The 23,096-nt window shown below is 35.3% G+C and overlaps 2 long non-coding RNA genes and 1 pseudogene across 3 annotated transcripts; all 3 read right to left on the reverse strand.

The window, feature by feature from the left end:
• Positions 1 to 6,803: 6,803 nt before the first annotated feature.
• LOC105762831 (alkane hydroxylase MAH1-like) lies at positions 6,804 to 8,285 on the reverse strand (annotated as a pseudogene).
• Positions 8,286 to 13,807: 5,522 nt separating this feature from the next.
• On the reverse strand, positions 13,808 to 14,981 carry LOC128035577 (uncharacterized). The gene is made up of 2 exons (XR_008192052.1): positions 14,829 to 14,981; positions 13,808 to 14,033 (listed from the first exon to the last, which is right to left on the reverse strand). It is a non-coding gene; the product is annotated as an uncharacterized LOC128035577 (long non-coding RNA).
• A 4,861-nt stretch (positions 14,982 to 19,842) lies between these two features.
• On the reverse strand, positions 19,843 to 22,019 carry LOC128035578 (uncharacterized). Of its 2 annotated transcripts, XR_008192054.1 has the most exons (3): positions 21,867 to 22,019; positions 21,008 to 21,076; positions 19,843 to 19,987 (listed from the first exon to the last, which is right to left on the reverse strand). It is a non-coding gene; the product is annotated as an uncharacterized LOC128035578 (long non-coding RNA). The 2 variants fall into 2 exon arrangements; XR_008192053.1 differs by lacking the exon at positions 19,843 to 19,987 and having other exon boundaries at positions 20,851 to 21,076.
• Positions 22,020 to 23,096: the final 1,077 nt, after the last annotated feature.

The following is a 23,096-nucleotide window of genomic DNA, read 5'->3' on the forward strand; positions in this document are numbered from 1 at the left end:
TCCAGTGGTTTCACTATGGCCAGACAGATTATGAGACTTGGTTATTACTGCCTGACGATGGAAATGGATTGCATTGGCTACGTGCGAAAGTGCCATAAATGTCAAATTTATGGCGATAAAATTCATGCAGCTCCATCGCCCCTTCATGTTATGACTTCTCCTTGGCCCTTTTCTATGTGGGGCATGGATGTTATAGGGCCAATTTCCCCGAAAGCTTCCAATGGGCATCGATTCATCTTTGTGGTTATAAACTACTTCACAAAATGGGTAGAAGCTACTTCGTTTGCTAATGTGACAAAGGCTGCAGTCTGTAGGTTCTTAAAAAAGGAGATCATATGTCGATATGGTTTGCCTGAGAGAATCATTTCAGATAATGCTTTGAATTTGAACAACAAGATGATGAAAGAAGTGTGTGAGCAATTCCAGATAAAGCATCATAATTCCTCACCTTATCGCCCGAAAATGAACGGAGCTGTTGAAGGGGCCAACAAAAATATTAAGAGAATTATTGGGAAAATGACTAAGACATATAAAGATAGGCACAGGAACCTACCATTCGCTTTGTACGCATATCGCACCTCTGTACGGACGTTTACGGGGGCAACTCCCTTTTTTCTGGTTTACTGGATGGAGGTCGTTCTGCCTATCGAAGTAGAGATCCCATCCCTGCGCGTTTTGATGGAGACAAAGTTAGAAGAATCAGAGTGGGTTCGAGCTCGATATGATCAACTAAACCTTATTGAAGGGAAACGCTTGAAGGCAATTTGTCATGGACAAATGTATCAGAAAAGAATGATCACGGCCCATGATAAAAAGGTACGACCAAGAGAATTCCGCGAAGGGGAACTGGTACTGAGAAAGATCCTCCTGATACAAAAAGACTTTCGAGGAAAATGGTCACCAAATTGGAAAGGGCCATACGTTGTAAAAAAGGCATTCTCAGGAGGAGCTCTGATTCTCACCGAGATGGATGGGAAAGAATTACCTAATCCAGTGAACTCAGATGCTGTGAAGAAATATTATGCCTAAAAAAACAAACAAAAAAAACCAAAAAAAAAAAAAAACAAAAACAACAAAAAAAACAAAAAAGAAAAAGAAAAATCAAGATGAAAATTCGAAAAGGGCGTCTTGATAAACAAAATGATTAGGATGAAAACCCGAAAGGGCGTCCTAATGAAGCAGTTTCGGACTTAAAGAGAAAGACGACTTGAACGATGAGTCGAATGGCGAGGTTATAATATTTGAAGCATTCTCAGAAGCTCGAAATCTTCTACACAGAAAGCCATGCTCGAAAAGATCCTTGACGAAGAAACGTGGAGAAGTTCATGCGTTGGATATCTAGAGCATTTGTGGCAATTGAATTCACTTTCCTTTCTTTATGATGCTTTCTTTATTGGAACTTCCTTATCATTTTTCTTTGATTTGTTGCTTTTGAAAATTTGAATGTGAGGTATTTCTTTCATGCCTACTTTGTTTTTTTATGCATCTCGTGTTTGATTCATTTAAATGATAAATGGTAAGATGACATACTCTAAACAAAAGGAATGTTGAGCATTACCTGGATGAGAATTTGATAAATACAAGGACCCTGAAGCAAGAACAAAGTTCAACAAGAGGGCAGGATGGTGGTATACGAAGATGTGGATTACTCACAGAACTTGAGGATGAGTACAAAACTGGAGAGAAAAGTCAAGAATTGAGGAAATGAATGCGGACCCTTACGAAAATCAAAAGTGGGGCACGTGACAAACAGCCTAGGGTGCATTGCATGATCATGTAGACACCAAAAGCATTTAGGACAAACATGCGCATATCATAATAACATCATAAATGACATATACAAGTATACCAGTAGAGCAAGGAATACTGGGAGAAAGCTGCACAGAATCAATGAAGAAGAAGGCTTTTAGCTTTACCAGATGTTTTTTGAAACCCTGTTTCTTTTAAGAAATATTTTTCACTTTCTGTTTTTTTTCAAATATCAACTCATAATACGAGAGGTGAGTTGAGCCTTGGGTCACGCTGAGGTATTTTTAATTTCGGTTTTTTTTTAAATCAACTCATAATACAGAGGTGAGTTGAGCCTCGGGTCACGCTGAGGTATTTTTAATTTATGTCTTTTTTTTTAAAATCAACTCATAATACAGAGGTGAGTTGAGCCTCGGGTCACGCTGAGGTATTTTTAATTTATGTCTTTTTTAAAAATCAACTCATAATATAGAGGTGAGTTGAGCCTCGGGTCACGCTGAGGTATTTTTAATTTCTGTCTTTTTTAAAATCAACTCATAATACGAGAGGTGAGTTGAGCCTCGGGTCACACTGAGGTATTTTTAATTTCAGTTTTTTTTTTTAAAATCAACTCATAATACAGAGGTGAGTTGAGCCTCGGGTCACGCTGAGGTATTTTTAATTTCAGTTTTTTTTTTTAAAATCAACTCATAATACAGAGGTGAGTTGAGCCTCGGGTCACGCTGAGGTATTTTTAATTTATGTCTTTTTTTAAAAATCAACTCATAATACATAGATGAGTTGAGCCTCGAGTCACGCTGAGGCATTTTTAATTTATGTCTTTTTAAAAAAAATCAACTCATAATACAGAGGTGAGTTGAGCCTCGGGTCACGCTGAGGTATTTTTAATTTATGTCTTTTTTAAAAAATCAACTCATAATACAGAGGTGAGTTGAGCATCGGGTCACGCTGAGGTATTTTTAATTTATGTCTTTTTTTAAATCAACTCATAATATGAGAGGTGAGTTGAGCCTCGGGTCACGCTGAGGTATTTTTAATTTCTATTTTTTTTCAAAAATCAACTCATATTGCGAGAGGTGAGTTGAGCTTCGGGTCACGCTGAGGTATTTTTTTTAAATTTCTGTTTTTCATAAAAAAATCAACTCATATTGCGAGAGGTGAGTTGAGCCTTGGACCATGCCGAGGTATTTCTTTTAAATTTCTGTTTTTCAAAAATCAAGTCATATTGCGAGAGGTGAGTTGAGCCTCGGACAATGCTGAGGATTTCTTTTAAATTTCCGCTTTTCAAAAAATCAACTCATATTACGAGAGGTAAGTTGAGCCTCGGACCATGCCGAGGTATTTCTTTTAAATTTCTGTTTTTCAAAAATCAACTCATATTGCGAGAGATGAGTTGAGCCTCGGACCATGCCGAGGTGTTTCTTTTAGTTTTCAGTTTTTCAAAAATCAACTCATATTGCTAGAGGTGAGTTGAGCCTTGGACCATGCCGAGGTATTTATTTTAAATTTTTGTTTTTCAAAAATCAACTCATATTGCGAGAGGTGAGTTGAGTCTCGGGTCACGCCGAGGTATTTTTCAATTCCTATTTTTCAAAAATCAACTCATACTGCAAAGGGTGAGTTGAGCCTACAGTCGCATGCCGAGGTATTCTTTTCAAATTTTGTTTTTCAAAAATTAACTCATATTGCGAGAGGTGAGTTGAGCCTCGGGTCGCACGCCGAGCTATTCTCGATTTCTGCTTTTCAAATAAAAAGAAAAATTTTGGATGGTCGAATAAAATTCAGTGCTTTTTAGTCTTTGCTCTATCCCTGTTTCACAGCGATGAGCAAAGAGGGGCTGCTGTAATCACTGAATTTTTCCCGGGATTAAATTCATGTTTAAAAAAAAAAAATTTATTTTTATTTTTGCATTTTGACCCCTAAACTTTTCTAAAATTGCATTTTGACCCCTAAACTTTCTTAAAATTACATTTCTACCCCTAAAATTTTCTAAATTACATTTGGGCCCTTAAACTTTCTATAAATTACATTTTGGTACCATATTTTCCTAAAATTACATTTTTACCCCAGAAACTTTGCACCATATGCAGTTTGGTCCTCCTGGACTTGTCAAATCGCCGCAACCATCAGGCCAGCTCCAGCAGCCTCCCTAGGCCATGATTGCTCCAGTGCCACCTGAAAACAAAGAAGAAGACAAAATAGAAGGATTTAAAAGAAGAAAATGAGAGAAAGAGAAGGGGGCAGCCAAGCAAGAAGCAAAAAAGAAAAAAATAAATTTTGAGCAAAAAAAGAGCAAAAACAGCAGCAAAAAAAGGCATACCGCCGCCGTCGTGCTCGCGCCACCGGCCCACCACCGCGACACCACACTCCCGACAACTAGCAAAACAACCAAAAAGAAAAAAAAAGAAAGAAACAACAAGCAAAAGAGAAAAAAAGAGAAAGAGAAAAGAAGAAAGATGGGGGAAAGAGGAGACAACCGTGCGCCGCCGCCGGCCGTCACACCGTAGGCGGAGGAAGCGCCACCAGCAACAGAGAAAACGGTAGGGGGCTGATCGGGAAAGAAAGAAAAAAGAGAAAGAAAAGAGAAGAAAGAAAGAGAAAAAGAAAAAAAGAAAGAAAACAGAAAGAAGAAGGAAGAAAAAAAGGGAGATAAAAAATTTTTAAAAAAAACTAATAGTCCGGTCAAACCGACCTGACCCGGAAGCCGACCCGACCCGATCTACAACAGGCCCGCACCAGCAGCCCTAGGCCCAAAAAAAAGCAAAACCCAAAAAAAAAGTAAAAAAAAGAAGCAGCAGAAATTAATAGCAGGCCTTTTTAACAGGCCCAACAGCAACCCAAATCCGCCAGACCCAGCAGCTCCAGCGCAGCCCAAACCAGCAGCAACATCGGCCCAGTCCATTGGCAGCCTAATAAGCAGCAGCCCAACAGCAAAAAAGAAAGAAAGGCCCAAACAGCCCATAACATTGGGTTTGGTAAATTCTTGATTTCTTAATTTTGTCTAAATATATAAATGTTGTTTTATTTTTTAATATTTGTTGCACATTTTTAAGTATTTTTATTTTGTATTTATGTTTTTATTTTATTTTATTTTATTTTTTTAAATTCGAATCATTTCAATAAATAAGGCTACGAATCGATTTAACATTAAATCGTTGATTTCATCGCTATGTTGGGTGAATATCATCGGTTTGTGTTAAACACGATACGTCCTTTAAAAAAATCAAAAATATTCTAAAATCCTCGTGTTTTTTTAAATTCTCGTGTTTTAATAGAATTACGATTAAATATTAAGTTGAATCGATTTGGCACTAATTCGATGATTTCATCGCCATGTAGGGATGAATATCATTGATTCGTGTTAAATATGGTACTTCTTAAAAAAATCGTGTTTCAAAAATTTTCGTGTTTTCAAAAAAAATTCCCGTGTTTTCAAAAATTCCCGTATTTCAAAATTTTCTTGTTTTCAAAGAAAATGATTTCCGTGTTTCATAAATTTTTGTGTTTTAAAAAAAAAATTCTCGTCTTTCAAAAATTTTCGTGTTTTCAAAAAAATTGACCGTGTTTCATAAATTTTCGTGTTTCAAAAAAAATTCTCGTGTTTCGTTTTTATCAAAATTTTTATGTTTTCAAAAACAAATTTTTTATTTTAAAAATTTTCGTGTTTCAAAAAGAAAATTCGTGTTTTCAAAAAAAATCTCGTGTTTCAAAATTTTCGTGTTTTTAAAAAAAAATTTGTGTTTCTAAAATTCTTGTATTTAAAAAAAAAATTCGTGTTTTCAAAAAAAAAGAAGTTGTTGTGCTTTAAAATTCTCGTGTTTCAATCGGATCACGACTAATATTAAATTGAACTCGTATTTTTGAAAATGAAGACGACGTGCGTTTAACGAGATACCAATTTTGGGCGTCGCGAAGGTGCTAATACCTTCCTCGCAGAATCGACTCCGAACCCTAATTTTCTCGGATTTTGGCGTGGACCTAAAATCGACTCTTTTTTAGAAAATTTGAAAAATAATTTCTCTTTTAAAAAAGAGAATTTATTTGGTGTCCGATCACACCTAGAAAAAAGATCGGTGGCGACTCCGTTTTTGAAATAAAATCGAGACACAGTTTTCAAATTTTCAATAACCACTTCGACTGGCACCCGTACCCAAAATTTTTAGGTCGCTACAATGAGAAATTGCGAATTGAATGAAATGGAAATGAAGCATTCAATTGCATTAGTATGTATCAGGTCTCGTAGGCCCTATTTATTAATATTATAATATTTTGAGGATATATTGTGAAGAGTTATAAAAGCATGTTAATAATTTTGAAAGTTTTAATTTAGATGAAATTTTATAACTCGATTAAATATATTTACAAGTGTATGTGTCCTGATAATACCTCGTACCCTATTCCGGTGTTGGATACGAGTAAGGGGTGTTACAAATATCATTAACTTTTGTGGGGTTTCTATATTTAATATGGTCTAATAGTAGGCAACTGATTGAAAGGCACACTCTGCGGTAAAAATGGAGACACCACTCCGTCTCTTGACTGGCAACTTGCAAATACTTTTGATTCTTTTTTTGCATTTAATATGTCAAAATCTTCTACTTATCATGAAAAAAATTGAAAGAAATTCATAAAAATTAAAATACAGGAAAATATCTAAAAAATAAGGCAAAACAACAAACACAAATAATAATAATATAAACTTTCATTGTCTAAAATATAAAAACATAATTAAATATTTAAATTAACTTTTAATCCAGTGCGATTTTTAGTTGATAAAAACATTAACCCACGTTAGACTATATGATTATATAAGTATATATATGGTAACACGTCTTAATTACAATTTTTTTGAATTATAATTAAATATTTAAATTAAATTTTAATCCAGTGCAATTTTAGTTGATAAAAACATTAACCCACGTTAGACTATATGGTTATATAAGTATATATATGGTAACACTTCTTAATTACAATTTTTTTTTTGAATTATAACAGGAACTTGACCATCAGGCTAAACGAGGTTTCTTAATTATCACTTTAATTCTGCAAATTCCTTAACTCCATCTCTTCTTAACACCAACCATTAACCCCTTCTTCATCTTACAAAGCACACTGTTTTTGGAGCTAATATTTTGGCCTTCAAGTACATCAACATTATAGCTATGCATGATCGCAGCGACGGTCGCTTTCATCACCAGAAACGACACCTCTTTCCCTGGACAAATTCTTGGTCCCGCAAGGAATGAGCAAAATTTGCTTGGTGACTCTCTTTTAATCTTTCCTTCTTAACTTATCCACCGTTCTGGCTTGAGTTCATAGCAATCTTCTCCCCATAAGCTTTCCATCCTTCCCATTGCATGTATTCCGATTAAGACTCGGGTGCTCCGATCCACCCGATGACCACTCGGAAGAAAGTCCGGCTTTGTACATGATCTGAATTCAAAAGGAACCAGTGGATATAGCCTTAGGGTTTCACAAACCGCCGCATGAAGATATGTTAGCTTACTCAACTCGTCATAGTTGGATGGTATGTGCAAGCCCCCCTCCATTTGTTTCATTGATAAGTGTCTCTTTATTTCTTCTCTTGTTAACCCGTAAGTACCTTCACTGCCAAACAGAAATTGTATAATGTTGTCTCTCATGAGACTATCCTTCAGTGTCGGCCTGTCGGACCTGTTATCTCATGACCTGTCAGGTAACAGTTCAAGAAACTGAAATCATTGTCTTCATTTGATGATGCCATTGTTTTGTTGGATTTGTGGCATTGAATCGATATATATTGTGTTAAGGAATATCAAAAGCCTTCCAAGAATCACTTCGTTTCTTCTCTTTCCCGATCTCGAGCCAACTTTGCAACTTCTAGAGACAATCAGGCATCACATAACTGTAAAAAGTTGCTTCCATAGCAGCATTCGTGGCTTTGTGGAATCGATTTTCTGGGAATTCGATGGAAAGTACCCAGGGTTAAAGCCCATGCCCATAATACAACCGATGTCGAAAGCATGCCTTGCAAACAAATCTTGCAAGTTCACCACAATCTCTCGTCGACAAACATATTCAAGCACTTCAACAAGAGCTTCCTCTATTCGTTGATGGAGAACCTTTGAAAGTGATTGCCGGATTTGTGGGTGATTGAAGAAAGCATGGAAAGCTTTTCCGTGACGTTTCGATGCCTCACCATCGGAATTGAAAAGTGCTTCGCCGAAGATATCAAAATGTTTCAGCCATTCAGAACCTTTCAAATAAACAGAACTATTGGAGCTCAATATATAATGTACATTCTCAGGATCCGAGGTGGCTAAGAAGCTGGTGTTAGTGAACCAAAGTCCTCTATAAAAGAAGGTGCCATTGCTTCGTCTGAGGATTTGGGCAACTTTGCCATCAGGGCGATGGATGTTGAGAAGTAACGTGGGAATCATCACTACAAATGGCCAGTTTCGAGGGAGGCCATTGTTGTCTATGAAACGATAGAGAAAACAAAGAAAAATTATTCCAAAAACCATTACTCCAAGATATACAAACAGTAATGCCATCATGTTCTTAGAAAGAGTTTAAGTTGCTTAGGATATATACTCAATCACCAATCGGGACACTATATATAGATTTAGCGTTTAGCCTTCGTCTTCTTCTCTACAAGTCACAATCAGAACCAGGGATTTATATAGCGGCCGTTATATAGCGGTAGCGGCACCGTCTGAAACCGCTACTGCCAAAACCGCTATTATATTTTACAATAAGTTGTGTGATTTTTTTTTTAAATTTACGACCGCGATACCTACAATGACTGCAATAGCATCTGTTATGTCCGCAACCGCGATAAACACAATGCGACTGAAAACGCGGCCGCAACCACAATTTAAATCCCTGATCAGAACAACTTATATTGTCTTTGAAATGAGAGATTCCCATTTATATCATATTGTCAAAGAAGCCATGATAGTAATTACCCAAAATGGTATATATTATGAATATCAATATCATGCTTTTACGAAAATATTTACTAGGAAGAACATAACAATATGGGAAACAAGAAAGTTGAACGAAAATTTAAATTAAAAAATTTCAGTTAAAATGAAAAAAATAAGAATTATCTATAATACATTTTTTATGATAATTATTTGATATTGTTAGGATCATCCCAATTAAGCAACAAGTAACAAAATAGAGGAATAAATTGAGAAATTGAACATACAAATTTAACATGGAAAAACTCCTCCAAAGAGGATAAAAAACCACGGGCAAAGATAATTTTATTATAATGGCAAAAGAATGAAGAGTACAAAAGATGGAGATAAAACTAAACCCCAAACCCCGAAAACAAAGAACCCTCAAAATATAAACACAAAATTCTCTAAATGTGTTATGAGTTCTAATCTCTAATGGGTGTTTTTTTTTCTGAGGTTGTAAAAGAGTCTATTTATAGACTAAATTCATATGTCAAATAATAATAAAATAATCTAAACTAATCAGTGTTTGACTGAAATAAATAAACAGAGTTTAACTAAAAGATTATTTTTCAATTTTGACTGAAAATAGGAGTCATGCTTAACAAATCTCCACCTTGACTCATATTTCTACAACGCCATCTTTGCCAAATCCCACCACGAGCTTATCTTGAACTATGTAGGGAATTAACTGAGTCGAATCTGTGCTTAGAAACTGGAAGACTTCTAGTCTTCAACTTGTACACTGCCAAATCAAAACTAACCCGGGTCTGATTTTCACGAACACAGTGCCCTAACTTTTCAAAACCTGCATCCAAAAGAGAACCTCTCTTCAACGAAACGGTCATACATTTTTTCCTCCCATGACCAAGTTGCCTCCGCTCCAAACGAGTTGACTTCGACTGTGTAACGGACAAGGGACGTCTGATTTCACTGGTCACTGTAGAACATTCCAGAATATAAAGATTGCCAGTTCTTTTACCTTTTAACAAAACGAGAGCTCTACGAGATACTTTAATACCACTCGACTTGATGTTGATTTTGCATACTTTCAAGTCTAAAATACTCAAGGAGATGAGATTCTTTGGTAAATCAGGTACACACCTGTCATCTGAGAGTGTCCTAATTGTCCCATCGTGTGTCCTGATTTTAATAGTTCCAATACCAACTACCTTACTAGATGAATCGTTTCCCATGCGCACAACTCCACCTTCAACCGAACTGTATGTAAAGAACCATTTTCTATTGAGACACATGTGGAAAGAACATCCCGAATCTAGGATCCACTTGGACGTGAGCTTGGAGTTATCGCTCGTTGACACTAACAGAAAATCATCACCGCTTTCATCAGCCAAATTAGCACCAGCTACATCTTCCTCGTTACTCTCAGCAGCTCTTTTATTTCGCAGTTTATAACAATCTGCTTTGACGTGACCTAACTTTTTACAATAGCGACACATTTTGTCTCGTTTCTTTGATGTTATCAAAACAGAAGCTTGCCTATCTGCCTTGCTATCCAAATGAAGCTTATTGTCGAGTTTGTCTCTACTCAACAAATGACCATTCACATATTTGAACGAGAGTTTGTCTCTGCCATAAATCAGGGTCTCCTTGAAAGACTTGTATGAAGGGGGTAAAGAGCAAAATAATAGCATAGCTTGATCTTCATCATCAATATGAACCTCAACGTTCTTTAAATCATTTAAAAGAGTAATGAATTGACTGATGTGATCTCTAAAAAGCTCACCTTCGTTCATGCGAAACGTAAATAGACATTGTTTCAACACTAAACGGTTAGCCGGAGACTTAGTCGCATAAAGAGTTTCTAACCTTTTCCACAAGGCAGATGAGGTCTTTTCTATCAATACCTCCTGCAATACCGTATTCGCGAGGCACAACTGGATTGCAGACAAGGCCTTTTCATCAAGCTCTTCCCATTCTGTTTTATTTAGATTCTCAGGCTTTTTCCCGGTAACAACCTTTTTCAAACTGGATTGAACTAGAATTGCCATCATCCGAACTTGCCACAGATTGAAATTTGTCTCACCATCGAACTTCTCAATTTCAAACCTTGTTGTTGCCATATCTGAATGGGCTGATCTTTGAACTAGCTCTTGATACCACTTGTTAGGATCGTCCCGATTAAGCAACAAGTAATAAAAATTGAGAAATTGAACACACAAATTTAACGTGGAAAAAATCCTCCAAAGAGGATAAAAAACCACGGGCAAAGATAATTTTATTATAATGGCAAAAGAATGAAGAGTACAAAAGATGGAGATAAAACTAAACCCCAAATCCCGAAAACAAAGAACCCTCAAAACGTAAACACAAAATTCTCTAAATGTGTTATGAGTTCTAATCTCTAATGGGTGTTTTTTTTTCTAAGGTTGTAAAAGAGCCTATTTATAAGCTAAATTCATATGTCAAATAATAATAAAATAATCTAAACTAATCGGTGTTTGGTGAAATAAATAAATGAGTTTAACTAAAAGATTATTTTTCAAATTTGACTGAAAATAGAGTCATACTTAATGAGATATAAATACAATAATCTTATGAAGTGTTTTAATTTGAGGATTAAAACCACTCCATATCCTTAATATAATTTTTATTCTAAACATGGCAATTAAGTCCATTTTGATACTTATTTTTTATTTGTTTTGGTATTCGAACTTGACAATTAAATCATTTTGATCCCTAAACTTGAAAAATATAAAAGTTTGATAACCGACACTTTGAGATTGTGTCTTATCATCACTTGAAAAATTAAAAGATATATATATATATATATATATATATATATATATATATATATATATATATATATATTTAGGAGACATGGTACAATTTTAGAGTGTCATATACAATATTCTAATCACGGAATAGTGGTTGAATTGGTCAAACCACTGGTTTTCGATTTAATTGGTTTGTTCGGTTTAACTACTAAACCAGCAATAATTAAATAAATAATTAAAAATTCGTAAAAAAAATTATTAAACATGTTCAACCTGTTTAATTACTGGTTTTTGTTCCAAATTTTGATTTTTACCGATTTCGAGCCATTTTCAATTCAATTGATTCAACATTTTTGTTTGGACCAGTATATTAGTTGGTTTTCAGACCAACCAACCAATTCATTAAATCTTGATGAAATCTAAGTTCAAATACCAAAATAAATCTAGTTGACAAATTCAATTATCAAAATGAAAAAAAAAACACAGATACCAAAGTAAACATAGTTTCCAAATTCAGAGATTAAAATATTATATTATCTCTACCTTAATTAGTATTTAAAAATCAAAACTAAATAAATAAGAAAAATGATATTGTTTAATATAAAAATTCCCCTCTACATAAATTTATATACAAACCTTAACCACATAATTAAATCTCATTAAAATATCTTTTAACACTTTATTATAAAAAAGTAGAAAATAAATAGAAATAATTAAAACTACTTAACAATTATTAACTATACATAGAAATGGAAGCATGTGGAATATCTCCAATATTTGGATTAATCCAATTCTCTAATTATTATTTAAATTTGAATCCAAATTAAATATCATTATCTGCCGAATATTTAAATTTGTAAAATAATTTTGAATTTAACATTTTCAATCATATGTCGGATATTTGAATCCATGAAATAATATAAAATAAAAATTAATTAAAATTTATTTATAATTAACAATAAATAAAAGTAAATTAACAAAACTAGTTAAATAACAATCCAAACAAATTAAACATAATAATTTCGCAATAATTTAAATATACCTAATAACTTAAACTTAAGGTTTGCTTGCGGAGCCTAGCTTAATGACTATCTTTAATCCACAATACAACAAGTGATTCACACTCTATCACTCTCACATTTGTACCTACACACCAGAAAACTCACTTCCAAATCCTCCCTTTAAGATCTTAACCAATAAACACTCAACAATATTTACAATTTAGTTTGAACTGTATCACAAAAATAGTTCCTCAATGAACATATTAGAATGCACTCAATAAGCTCTCATACAAAACCTAGACAAGCCTCAAAGAATGTATAACTTTTGGCTTGCTAACATAGAATATAAGTGAACACTAATTAACTCCTTAAAATAGCTAATAATCATTAATAATCAAATCACAATCAATCAAGGATATGATTTCCAAATCAACAACTCAATCTTCATCGATTCTCTATATTCTAAGGGTTAAATTGATTCACTTGTATTCAATTTATTTTTCAAAAGCTAAAGATTGGTTTCCATAGATGGATCATAATATCTTCAAAATAACAACAAATTGACAAGTCCAAATATTTTCTTTGTTAAATTACCAAACCAAATAAGACAAGTAACAAGTTGCCTCAATGGTGGCCTACAGTGAGCACTAGTACTGTAACACCCCTTACCCGAGACCGTTTCCGGAGTCGAGCACGAGGCATTACTTAGCTTATCTTACCAATTCGGAGCATAAAAACTAGGTTTAAAAATTTATTTTCACTATTTACAGCAAAACTGTCCAATTGCGCAGCGGTCACTAAATTAATTATAACTTGAGCTACGGAACTCAAAATTTAACTCCGTAAATTTTCCTTGAAACTAGACTCATATATCTTCCTACCATAAAATTTTTAGAATTTTTGGTTCAGCCAATTAGTACAGTTTATTAGTTAAAGTCTCCCTGTTTCACCATTCGACTATTCTGCCCTCTTGTTACTAAAATAACTTTTCTCATTATAGGATTTTCATATGCTATTCCACTTGTTCCTACAGAAAATAGACTCATTAAGGAATCTAAGCATGTAAATTTCAACTCATAACCATTTTTGTACAATTTGTAATTATTTTCTAAACTCAGAACAGGGACTCCAAAACAGTTCTGACCCTATCTTACTAAAATTCACATATCTTAAAATATAAATTTCCTTTTGCTACACTGTTATTTTTCCATAAAATAGACTCAACAAGATTTAATTCCATATATCATTCACCCTCTAATTCATTTTATACCATCCTAGGTGATTTTTCAAATTCACGTCACTGTGCTACCTGAATTCTGTTTCTTTGCCAAATTTTATCCTTTCATGATTTCCATGCATAATTTATCACCTAATCTTTCATAACAACAAACACCTTCATCCTTAACCATTTTAATGATCATACATCATCAAATACTTACACATCACTCATTAGCAAAATCATCATTACAAACATACAAAATAACTAAATCCCTATACATGCCATAACTCAAACGTGTTTTGACATAAAATACCGAGCAGTTGTGGTTGATAGTGTGGACGATCTCCGACTTCTTTAGGATCCTTGAAGTAGCTTTGCAATACTATAAGAGAAAGAGAAATAAAAGAAGTAAGCATAAAGCTTAGTAAGTTTACTAGCAAGTAAATAACAACATTACACACAAATAATTAAACTCAAGTGACTATATCTCTAGTTTACTCTTTAGTTAATCTCATACTAGTTCTCTTACTTGTTTACTTAGAATACTTGTGTGCATAACTTACTCAACTCTTGCTGCATCGTTGAACATCAATTGATAGTATAATAAGTTCTTAAGTCTTACAACTTACCTGAGCTTGCCATTTATGCTTTAAACTGAACTTTCATGAACATAATTCGTTTACAAGCCCGTTGAGCTACATTGGAATAATAAGGATACTCGGGTCTCTTCGATAATAACATGCCAAAGCCATGTCCCTGACATGGTCTTACATGGATGTTCTCATATCGGTGCCCATGCCATGTCCCGGACATGGTCTTACGGGGACCTCTCATCTCGGTGCCAACGCCATGTCCTGCACATGGTCTTACATGGGACCTCTCGTCTCGATGCCCATGCCATGTCCCAGACATGGTCTTCTGAGGACCTCTTATGATCTTAAGGATGCCAATGCCATGTCCCGCACATGGTCTTACATGAGATCTCTTTACCCAAATGTCATGACATTCGTATCCGATACCATCCTTATGTATCAACGGGACTTTTAAATTTTAATTCTCTATCATTTCATGCTTGGATCATCATCAAATAAATTCATAAAATAAATTCATAATTGCTGGAAATTAACAGCATTAATAATAAATATTGAAATATTGCATTTATTTACCGTAAACTTACCTCGGTACCAATTATAGCCAAATTCACCAACTTAGTCTTCAACTTTATTCTTCCCTTTGTCTAACCTCGAGTTTCGTACTTCTTGATTATGGAGCTTGGAAGCTTGAAAACCCTAACTATGGCTTCCCCCCTTGCTGATTTCGTTCATATGAAGAAGATGAGCATAATTTGTCATCTTTTTCCTTTTAATTCATTTTAATTACTAGATTACCAAATTACCCCTAACTTAAAATTTTCTATTTCACTTATCTCATGTCCATTTTGTCTACCAAGTTACCAATGGTATAATTACCATATAAGGACCTCCAATTTAAAGTTTCATAACAATTGGACACCTCTAACATGTAGAACTCAACTTTTGCACTTTTACAATTTAGTCCTTTTGACTAAATTGAGTGCTAAACGTCGAAATTTTCGAACGAAATTTTCACGAAGTCATTTTGTGAAATTGTAGACCATAAAATATAAGAAAATAAAAATTTTCTCATCGGATTTGTGGTCCCGAAACCCTTTGTCCGATAACCTCAAATTTGGGCCATTACAACTCTCCCCTTTTTAGGATTTTCGTCCTCGAAAATCTTACCGAAAGAGATTCGGTATTGCTTCCTCCTTGTCTCTTCCGGTTCCCATGTTGCTTCCTCAATCCGTGCTTTTGCCATAGCACTTTCACCAGTTACCTTTTTGTTTCTAAGCTCCTTTGTTTCTCGTGCTAATACTTTAACCGGTTCTTCATTATAAGTCATATCCATTTGAATTTCTACTTCTGTTGGAGTAATAACATGTGAAGGATCTGATCGATACCGTCGTAGCATAGATACATGAAATACATTATGAATTTTGTCGAGTTCCGGTGGTAAAGCCAATCGGTAAGCAACTGGTCCAATTCTTTCTATAATCTCATATGGTCCGATAAATCTTGGACTCAATTTACCCTTTCGATCGAACCGAGAACTTTCTTCCAAGGAGACACTTTTAAGAATACTTTATCACCCACGAAATCCAATCTCCCTTCGTTTAAGATCGGCGATGACTTCGACGATCGGAAGTCGCTTTAAACTATCTCGAATCACCTTACTTTTCTTCATTTCCGGATCAAATCAACCCGTGTATTTTCTTTTCACCGAGCTCATCCAATATAACGGTGTTCTACATTTTCTACCATACAAAGCTTCATACGGAGCCATTTTAATACTAGACTGATAACTGTTATTGTAAGCAAATTCAATCAAAGGTAGATACATTTCCCAATTACCTTGCAACTCTAATACGCAACATCGGAGCATATCTTCCAATACCTGAATTACACGCTCAGATTGGCCATCTGTCTGAGGATGAAATGCAGTACTGAAATACAACTGAGTACCCAAAGCTTCTTGCAATTTGTTCCAGAAATGAGACGTAAATCGGGGGTCTCTATCTGATATAATGGAGACAGGCACTCCATGTAGTCTAACAATCTCAGATATGTACAATTCAGCCAATTTATCTAAAGAATAATCCATACATACCGGAATAAAGTGCGCGGACTTTGTCAATCGATCGACAATTACCCAAATGGCATCTTTCTTCTTTGGAGACATCGGTAACCCAGATACAAAATCCATAGTGACTCTTTCCCATTTCAATTCCGGTATAGTGATTGGTTGAAGCAACCCCAAAGGTACCTGATGTTCAGCTTTAACCTGCTGACATACTAAACATCTTGATACAAACTCAGAGATATCACGTTTCATACCCGGCCACCAATACATCTTTTTCAAGTCATTATACATTTTATTACTCCCCGGATGTACAGACATAGTACCGCTATGGGCCCGTGTAGAATCTTCATTTAAGCTCGAATTCTTGACACATACTCTACCTCTAAATAATAAACAACCATCAGTCCCAGTCTGAAATTCTGAATCATTACCGGACTCATAATGTGCCCGTTTAGCCTGTAACTTTTCATCATTTTTATGAGCCTCACATATTTGTTGACGAAACATCGATTTAGCCTTCGTTTCAGCTATGATTGAACCATCATCAGTCAGTGACAACCGGGCATTCATAGCTCGTAAAGCAAATAGAGATTTTCGGCTCAAAGCATCGACTACCACGTTAGTCTTACCGGATGGTAATCAATAACCAAATCATAATCCTTTATCAATTCAAGCCACCTGCGTTGTCTCAAATTCAAATCTTTCGTGTCATCAAATATTTCAAGCTTTTGTGATCGGTATAAATATGACACTTTTCACCATACAAATAATGCCGCCATATTTTCAATGCAAATACAATAGCATTAACTCGAGATCATGTACGGGTAGTTTCTTTCATGTGGCTTAAGTTGTCTTGAAGCATAGGCTATTACTTTATCTTCTTGCATCAAGACACAACCCAAACCATTTAATGATGCATCACTATAAATAATAAATTCATTACCCGATTCATTTGTACCAACACAGTGCTTAGTCAACAATTTCTTCAATCGGTCAAAACTTTGCTGGCATTTATCTGTCCATTCAAATTTAACATCTTTCTGTAATAAACGAGTCATTGGAGAAGCTATCATAGAAAACCCCTGTACAAATCTCCGATAATAACCAGCTAAACCCAAGAAACTTCTAACTTCAGATACATTCTTCGGTGGACTCCAATTGACAATAGCTGAAATTTTACTCGGATCTACCCTGATGCCTTCTGCGGATACAATATGTCCGAGAAAACCTACCTCTCGAAGCCAAAATTCACATTTACTGAATTTAGCATAAAGTTTCTTTTCACGCAGAATTTGCAACACTATTTTCAAATGTTCTGCATGCTCAGTTTCATCCCGAGAATAAACTAAAATGTCATCAATAAAAACTACTACAAACCTATCTAGATACGCTCTGAATATCCGGTTCATCAAATTCATGAATACTGCAGTGCATTAGTCAACCCAAAGCGGCATAACCGAAACTCATAATGCCCATACACGGTTACGAAAGTCGTCTTTGGCACATCGACTCTTTTACCCGTGAATCGGTAATAACCCGATCGGAGATCAATCTTTGAAAATCTTGTGGCACCTTTCAGTTGATCAAATAAGTCATCAATTCGAGGCAATGGGTACTTATTCTTTATAGTTACCTTATTGATGTCGATAGTCGATACACAATCTCAAAGACCCGTCTTTCTTTTTCACAAAGTAATGGAGCACCCCAAGGTGAATGACTCGGACGAACAAAACCTCTCATCAACAAGTTCTCGTGAATCGTACCTTTAACTCTTTTAACTCTGCTTGAGCCATACGACACGGAGCTATAGAAATTGGGGTAGTTCCGAATCGGATCTATAGAAAATTCCACTTCTCTTTCGGTGGCAACCACGTAACTCCTCCGAAATACATCGAAAATTCACATACAAGCTGGCATCACTGTATCTTTGACTCGAGATACCTTAGTATCCAACACATACGCCAAATAAACATCATACCCTTTTCTAACACACCTACGAAGTGTCATAATCGAAATTATATCGGATAATCCTCTCCATCGATTAGATTTAACCCAAAGTAATTCTCCATTCGGCATTTCAACACAACATATTTTTGTCTACAGTTTACTCTTGCATCATCTTTGAGTTAACCAATCCATGCCCAATATCACATCAAACTCATCAAAAGGCAATAACATCAAGTCAACCGGGAAACAAATACCTTTTATCATCGGTGGACAATTTTACAAACTTTATCCACCATCACAAAGCGGCTGGGGGTTAGAGACTTTAACCATAAATTGAGAGGTTCAACAGACAAATTTTAACAAATGCTAATTTCATGCATATATATGAATGTACAGAGCAGAATCAATTAATGCAATAACATTAGTATCATAAAGAGAAAATGTACCGTAATTATATCGGAGAGGACGCCTCTTCACGAGCTCGAATAGCATATGATCTTGCGGGTGCTCTAACATCCGATCTAACCTGAATCTCTGGATGCACCCTATTACTCGCCCCCACTCTCGGGTTTCTCTGCGGTCTACCTCGGTAGGAGCATTACGATCTCTTTTCGTTATTTCTTCTCTTTAGTTGTTTCAGGACAATCCCGAATAAAGTGATCGGATGCTCCACATCTAAAACAAACATTTTCACTGCTCTACACTCTCCGGGGTGGCGTCTCCCACATCGAGAACATTCAGGCCTAGGAGGTCGAGTACTGCCTGTACTTGCAACTGTAGTGGTTTGAGCTCTAAAACCCTCGAATCTTCTACTTCTGCTTCGACCAGAATATATATGTGGAAAATGTGATCCGCTAGAGAGCTCCCTAGGCCTCTTAGATGTAGACTGAAATGATTTACTCATTTGCCTCTTCTTTGTATCCTGCGCTCCAGCTTCAGCTTTGCTCTTCTCTTTTTCTTTTAACAAGTCTTCTACTTTACAAGCTCTTTCTACCAGAACAACAAACTCTTTGATTTCCAATACACCCACTGATAGTCGGATGTCATCATTAAGCCCATCTTCAAATCTCTTGCACATGTTAGCTTCAGTGGATACAAACTCCCGAGCATACTTACTAAGTCTGACAAATTCGCGTTCATATTCAGTCACAGACATTTTACCTTGTTTTAGCTCAAGAAACTCCTTCCTTTTCTGATCTATAAATCTCTGGCTGATGTACTTCTTTCGGAACTCCTCCTGAAAGAAATCCCAGGTAACCCTCTCACTCAGTACTATTGACACGAGGGTCTTCCACCAATGGTAAGCTGAATCTCGAAGAAGTGAAACAACACACTTTATACATTCTTCCGAGTACAAGATAATTCTTCAAAACCACGATTGTATTCTCAAGCCGAGTCGCTTTTCGCATCATCATCTTTGGTAGCCAAATTCTTCACCCCTTGCTTCCTAATCTTATCAACAGTGGTCTCTCTCGATAACTATACTGCAGTGGGAAGCTACATGGGGAACCTGTGAATCTTGAGGGGTGGAGGTCTTACAAACGGATTAAATGCGAACGAACTTGGCAAACCAATCATTCATGGCTTGGAAGAAGGCTTCTCTAGCTCCTTCTCCCTGCCTAAGCGATGCAGGCCTTTCACTAACATTAACATCTAGTGGCGCCGTCCCTTCTGCGGAAGCAGGCGCATTACTTTCTACTTCATCTGTACTAGCTCGTTCAGGATCCATAACTATAAAAGAAAACATTTTAAAATCGTCAGGAGTCGTCACACTATCAAAATATATAAGTATGGCATGTATAGGTAGACTCTTATTCATACTGCATATTTCCGAGAATCGACTAAACCTGCTCTGATACCAACAAAATGTAACACCCCTTACCCGAGACCGTTTCCGGAGTCGAGCACGAGGCATTACTTAGCTTATCTTACCAATTCGGAGCATAAAAACTAGGTTTGAAAATTTATTTTCACTATTTACAGCAAAACTGTCCAATTGCGCAGCGGTCACTAAATTAATTATAACTTGAGCTACGGAACTCAAAATTTAACTCCGTAAATTTTCCTTGAAACTAGACTCATATATCTTCCTACCATAAAATTTTTAGAATTTTTGGTTCAGCCAATTAGTACAGTTTATTAGTTAAAGTCTCCCCTGTTTCACCATTCGACTATTCTGCCCTCTTGTTACTAAAAATAACTTTTCTCATTATAGGATTTTCATATGCTATTCCCACTTGTTCCTACAGAAAATAGACTCATTAAGGAATCTAAGCATGTAAATTTCAACTCATAACCATTTTTGTACAATTTGTAATTATTTTCTAAACTCAGAACAGGGGACTCCAAAAACAGTTCTGACCCTATCTTACTAAAATTCACATATCTTAAAATATAAATTTCCTTTTGCTACACTGTTATTTTTCCATAAAAATAGACTCAACAAGATTTAATTCCATATATCATTCACCCTCTAATTCATTTTATACCATCCTAGGTGATTTTTCAAATTCACGTCACTGTGCTGCCTGAATTCTGTTTCTTTGCCAAATTTTATCCTTTCATGATTTCCATGCATAATTTATCACCTAATCTTTCATAACAACAAACACCTTCATCCTTAACCATTTTAATGATCATACATCATCAAATACTTACACATCACTCATTAGCAAAATCATCATTACAAACATACAAAATAACTAAATCCCTATACATGCCATAACTCAAACGTGTTTTGACATAAAATACCGAGCAGTTGTGGTTGATAGTGTGGACGATCTCCGACTTCTTTAGGATCCTTGAAGTAGCTTTGCAATACTATAAGAGAAAGAGAAATAAAAGAAGTAAGCATAAAGCTTAGTAAGTTTACTAGCAAGTAAATAACAACATTACACACAAATAATTAAACTCAAGTGACTATATCTCTAGTTTACTCTTTAGTTAATCTCATACTAGTTCTCTTACTTGTTTACTTAGAATACTTGTGCATAACTTACTCAACTCTTGCTGCATCGTTGAACATCAATTGATAGTATAATAAGTTCTTAAGTCTTACAACTTACGAGCTTGCCATTTATGCTTTAAACCGAACTTTCATGAACATAATTCGTTTACAAGCCCGTTGAGCTACATTGGAATAATAAGGATACTCGGGTCTCTTCGATAATAACATGCCAAAGCCATGTCCCGGACATGGTCTTACATGGGATGTTCTCATATCGGTGCCCATGCCATGTCCGGACATGGTCTTACTGGGACCTCTCATCTCGGTGCTAACGCCATGTCCCAGACATGGTCTTACATGGGACCTCTCGTCTCGATGCCCATGCCATGTCTCGGACATGGTCTTCTGAGGACCTCTTATGATCTTAAGGATGCCAATGCCATGTCCCGACATGGTCTTACATGAGATCTCTTTACCCAAATGTCATGACATTCGTATCCAGTACCATCCTTATGTATCAACGGGACTTTTAAATTTTAATTCTCTATCATTTCATGCTTGGATCATCATCAAATAAATTCATAAAATAAATTCATAATTGCTGGAAATTAACAGCATTAATAATAAATATTGAAATATTGCATTTATTTACCGTAAACTTACCTCGGTACCAATTATAGCCAAATTCACCAACTTAGTCTTCAACTTTATTCTTCCCTTTGTCTAACCTCGAGTTTCGTACTTCTTGATTATGGAGCTTGGAAGCTTGAAAACCCTAACTATGGCTTCCCCCCTTGCTGATTTCGTTCATATGAAGAAGATGAGCATAATTTGTCATCTTTTTCCCTTTTAATTCATTTTAATTACTAGATTACCAAATTACCCCTAACTTAAAAATTTTCTATTTCACTTATCTCATGTCCATTTTTGTCTACCAAGTTACCAATGGTATAATTACCATATAAGGACCTCCAATTTAAAGTTTCATAACAATTGGACACCTCTAACATGTAGAACTCAACTTTTGCACTTTTACAATTTAGTCCTTTTGACTAAATTGAGTGCCCAAACGTCGAAATTTTCGAACGAAATTTTCACAAAATCATTTTGTGAAATTGTAGACCATAAAAATATAAGAAAAATAAAATTTTTCTCATCGGATTTGTGGTCCCGAAACCACTGTTCCGATAACCTCAAATTTGGGCCATTACAAGTACCGAATGTCACTCAGCTTCATTCAACATATCTTACTTCAACAAATTTATTACATAACTATTTTTACCCATGTAATAAGCGTAGTATAATCTAATAATTTTTACATATTGGGTGTTTGGTAAACAGAGTTTTTGGCCTTTTTTAACTGATTTTGGCACAATAGAGAATTGGGTAATCAAACCCTCTAATTTTAGTGTTTGATGAATAGAGGTTTGCAAGAGCTTGTTGAGCTAAAACCTCCAAAACAAAAACGTTGGGATGGGCAACTTTTTTTAATAGTTGATTGGGAATGAGATATGTGGAATGACATATCTGACCATCCTTGCTCAAAATTACTCCCTTTGCTACATGCTCTCTAAACCTAATAAGGGTGTCAATATATCAGTAGCCTCTATTCTCTCATTTTCACTTTCACCTCCAAAGGCCAAAGTAAATCTCAAAACTAAAAATTCACCGTGAACCTAAAAAAATCAACATTGCCACGAAAAATTTTCAATCGAGCCCATTCATCCTTGAATATTTATGTACTCTTAATTTATTTTCAATTTACTTGTGTAAAATAATTGCTTATGCAACTTTAAATTAATTGAAATATGCTGCTTGACAAATTTATTTAGAGTGTGACATAATTATTATTAATTTACATTCTAAGAACATGACATAATTATCATTAAGAAT

Source organism: Gossypium raimondii, chromosome 12 (assembly GCF_025698545.1).
Source record: "Gossypium raimondii isolate GPD5lz chromosome 12, ASM2569854v1, whole genome shotgun sequence".
In the NCBI taxonomy this organism is placed as follows: Eukaryota; Viridiplantae; Streptophyta; class Magnoliopsida; order Malvales; family Malvaceae; genus Gossypium; species Gossypium raimondii.